Source organism: Brienomyrus brachyistius, unplaced genomic scaffold (genome assembly GCF_023856365.1).
Source record: "Brienomyrus brachyistius isolate T26 unplaced genomic scaffold, BBRACH_0.4 scaffold44, whole genome shotgun sequence".
Classification (NCBI taxonomy): Eukaryota; Metazoa; Chordata; class Actinopteri; order Osteoglossiformes; family Mormyridae; genus Brienomyrus; species Brienomyrus brachyistius.
In genome coordinates this window covers 2,010,665-2,015,440 of record NW_026042319.1, presented here as the reverse complement: position 1 = coordinate 2,015,440, position 4,776 = coordinate 2,010,665, and positions in this window count along the sequence as shown.

Here is a 4,776-nt window from a genome sequence, read left to right as displayed (position 1 = left end):
ACCCAGGCGCCGTGGGAAATGCGCCCGGGGCGTCACGCCGCCTCGCTTAATATTCATCAGCCCCAAGGAGCGGGGGCTCGGTGGCCTTTCGGTATCGCCACATGATCTGTTGATGGTTGGTTTCTTCTGTTATAATTTTCTGTCTAATGATCTCACCTGTTCAGAGTAGGTCCCCAGCTGAAATGCACACCCCCATACATATATATGCATGCTTTCATTTCAGATAGAAGTGTTGTTTGTATGATTTTGATGGTTGCTGTTTAAACTTTCACTTTAATTACAGATTAATCACGGATTGTCTTAAGCGGTTTTTGTCATATTAAAACAGTGCATGTGATTAATTGCTTAGATTTAAGGGCGAAATGCGGCATACAGATGTTTGGCATATTTGGTATTTAAAGGAAAACTAGAAAAGCCTCCTTCAGATACAGGGGTTGTTTAAAATCATGACAAATTAACCACCATATTAACACGCAGAGGAGGGCAGCGTGGCGGCTGGAGCTGCTCCCGAAAATGAAAACTTTCCACATGCTAATTCCCGCAAGTGCAATGACGATGTGGAAGTGAAAAGGTGCTTAATTTGCTGCGCGGACAGGCAAAGTCAGTGCTTCTTGGTCTGCATGTATATGTACATGTTTGTTTTTCACGGAAGGAAAAAAAAGACATTAGAAACGGAACCATCAATATATTTTATTTTTAAATTCATTTGTGATTTTGTCAGAGGTTCAGCAGTTCAGGAATCGCATGTGATTGCAGCGGTGTTGATGGAAATTTCTCTAAGCAAACTCAATGGGCTGAGTGTGTAGCTCAGCGGGTTAGGGGTCTGTGCCCATGTACAGAAGGTTGGGTTGTGGGTTTAAGTCCTGTGCTCAGTAGCGTAATCATATCCCCCCTGGGTCCTCGAGCTCTCTGATTTTCACTTGTGAGTTCACTTGAGTATGCTTAATAAATATTTGTTTCTCAATAATTAAAAGACAAAAAAATTCTCAGTTTAAGGAGAATCAGACTCGTGGATTAGCTTTTAATTTCCCTGTGAGGCGCTGAGTGAATGGTTTGATTTTAGCCGTGAATGCGTGGATTCTGTGCAGCGTTACCGCCGACGCTCTCGCGTTGCTTACCACGGAGAAGGAACGCTACTGTTCTGCTCCCTATTCAGAATCTTATCCCATTCATTTTTTGTAAACACTTTTCCTATTCGGGAGCCTATGCCAGAGGCTACGGGTGCAAGGGAGGGAGGGGGTGCCAACCCGTTACAGGACACACTCATACCTATATAGGGAATTTGGTGATTGATATATTGTAAACATTCGATCTGCCACCCAGCCCGAATTGTCCTATTATCTTCCAGAAACATACATTATGTTGAGAGCAGATTTGCAGCGTTTTTTGTTTCGCTTGTGTTTTCTGAATTTGCAGCACGTTGACGCTTAACATCCATTGTATGTTTAGTATTCAGAAGCAGCATCTGGTCAGCTTCAAGTGCTCTACAGCCCACTGATGCTCACATCTGCAGTCAGTGCTTGGAGAGCCCTTGGGTTTGAGTCGTAGATGATAATATGTGTGTTCACGCCATTGGTAGGTGCTGTGTTGGGATAGGGGTCATCACGCCATGAAGAGTCAGTGCTTTATGAAGGCCAGATATTGCTAATTAATAGAGTGCCATGAATCTTGCAGGAAAAGGAGGATTGTAACCATATATGCTTATTAAATCTGGGACATTTGGATGAGACTATTTTAGGAGCAGTTGTAGATGCTGGATTGTGTGCTAAACGAAAAACTGCAGAAACATTGATTTTAAAAAATGACGACTATTCTCATCCACATTCAGTACTGAATCATTAAATTAATATCAGTACATATAGGGCCATGAAAATATATATTCAGTAGCTGAAAATTATATCACTGTCAGAACACCAAACAACCAAAAGACAGCTGCGGCTGTTATACGCAAATGAGATCTGATTCATGCATTATCCAGGGGAAATGTGATTATCATGAAACAATCCTTCGTGGAACAGAGTAAAACCAGTGCAGCCAGGCCAGACAATACGACCAAAGAAGCCAGCTTCAAGTGAAGCAGCGTTTACCTTCAGCACATGAAACAGACCAGTACTGGCTGTATGGCAGATTTCACGATGTTTAATATTAATATTAACATTTCAGTTTCATATCAGTGATCATGAAAGAAAATAGGAGAACACCAAACAGCCTGGGAGAGCATTCCAGAAAAAATGGATCTGTTCCCAGAGCAGCAAGTCCGCAATGTTATCCGAGAAGATAATCCTGGATTAGCCCTCTGCCCTCAGCTGAGCCTCGTAATGCTGCTTCTGGAAGGAGGGCTAAGCACAGGTCGCTCCCTGCCAGGCGTAGCAGCAGACGGGCGCAGACTCGCTGTGCCAAAACGAGGGTGGGCAGCCGCAGCCGGCAGTAAAAATACTGCCAGGCAGGAATAGCCCTGGTATTAATTAGACAGGCGGAAAATTTGGTCCAGCTACAAAAAGACCCCCTCCAAATAATCCAGCGGTACCACAAGAATTCCAGGGATAGCCTGCTAAAATCATCTTTCCAGAATCATTCTCTCTCCTTCAACAAGGAAGCAGTACAAAAACCGAATAGCGGTTGCTTTACAAAATCTCAGCAGTCAAAAGCACACACACAGAAAAACATTTGTGAGCATGTCTGTTTGTAAGGGCAGAACTGTTACTGCTAGCACAGTATTCGTGTTGTTAATAACATAAATTGTATTAGTTTTCCCAGGAAATTCTCCTATCTAAATTTCACCGTCTGTCCACCGGCCGCCAAGGACGTGTCACTGGGGGGTGACTGTCTCACAGGTGTCACTCGTTCACGTCTAGCTGATGCATATCAGCATTGCAGTAGGAAGGTCAAGGCAGTAACACTGAGTGGTATTTCCGTAATTAATCTTCAATTATTAATTCTGACGTATTTCAAAAACAGGTTTGTAAACACAATCGCAAAAAACAGGCAAGTTTTTTTTGTCCTTTAGGTTTCTCACTGGGTGTCAGTGACTGAAATAGCCTCCGATTGGCTGATTTTTCTTTGCTCGAACCATTAGTGGCAGGGGGATTTTCTGACGGTACAGCCAATGCCGCAGCTGTCCTGGGGGAGGGGGGGGGATAAGCACCCCAATGGGATTTCTGCTAATCTGCTGATGGCATTGGGATGCTAAATGCAAGCGAGGGCAGCGTCATCACATGGGAGAGGATTCAGTGCTGAGCAAGGGAAGCGATTCCACCCCTCCCTACTGCAGGAGTGGCGCGGCCCACGTGAGTTTGTGTGGCGATGAACTACAGGTGGAGGGGCAGCGGTGTTGGTTGTGGGGGGGGGGTTCTTCCTCCTGCTTTTTCCCATTGTCCAAGTGCACTGGGATTAATTAAAAGCCTCTTTGCACAGAAACCACAAACTGCTGTGCATAAACCCCCAGTGTTATCAGGGTATGTCTCATCACTGCAGCGAGGGGGGGGGGGGGGGGGGTCTACCTGCCAGGCTGCTACTCCTGCTTGGCCCCCGCTTGGCTGGTCCTCTGATGGCGACAGCACTGAGAGGAATGGCGGAGCAGGAGATACAGTGACAGAGGATGAGCTCCAGGTCAGGCATCCCGGATCGGGGCAGGATCCCACGGGCTACATGGTGCTGGAGACCTTGCTGATCCCATGCCGACTGACGGCACAATCACTCATTGATACCAGACATATGTAAACATGGATATGGCCAGCTGGTAAAAGTGATGTATAACAGAATGTATAACGTATAACTGCAACAGTAACGTAGATGGAATACAGACTCCGAATGTGGGCCCTGAATGCCCCACTGTAGAGGGCTTCCACATGTAAATGCAAGCAGGGGATTCACTGAGTATGCCTGGCATTGTCATGCAGAGAAGGTCCACAGCATTACAAAGCTTCCCGAGAAGCAAATGGACTGAAAGAGCTTGAAAAAAAATTAGTAGGAATGAATTAGCTGCATCCCATTGGCCCACTGAACTCGGGGCACTTCCTGGAATACAAGTGCCTGAGCGCATTCGTCCCAGGGGTCCTGCTTTATTTCCACATGATATCCCTGTGCTGTTGTGCCCATGAACGCTGCACTGATACACAACGGTAAAACACCTCCAGGTAATTTGATGAACAGTGACACACACGAAACCCTGCCGGCTTCAGCGCCTGCCGCTGTGCAAACAGCCCTCCTTTCATATTTAGCCCAGTATCCTTCATGCTGCGGTCTTCATATTTCCAGCTGAATGAAAGAAGGCGGGGCTTTTCCAGGTCCACCTCTTCTCTGATTGGCTCTTACCGTGGATGGCAGAATCAGCTCTCCGAGGAGCTCTAGCTGCTGAGTGGCCAGTTTCTCCTGCTCCTCCTGTCTGTCATCTCCCATTCGAAAAAGCAGGCTGGTGAGCAAAGCTGACGCTTCGACATCTTATAATTCACTAAGCACCAGTGTAGTCAGCAGCCAGACCACCCGCAGGTCAGACCAGGGAATCATCTGGTTTGAGCCTGGCCAGTACTTGGATGGGAAAGTACTGGGACCAACTGGGAAAGCTGGATTGCTGCTGTAAGCTAACAGGTTGCTCTATCCTATGGTCTGTGTGGATCCCTGTGTAGTGATGGGGACACTGAACATGGTAAAAATGGTGCCGTCCTTTACCTGATATGTAAAACTGAGGTACGTCACCCAGGTGGGTGTTCTGTAATCTGCTTTGGCTGTCTTGAAAAGTGCTATGTAACATTCATGCAATCAGAATGACAGACGAGA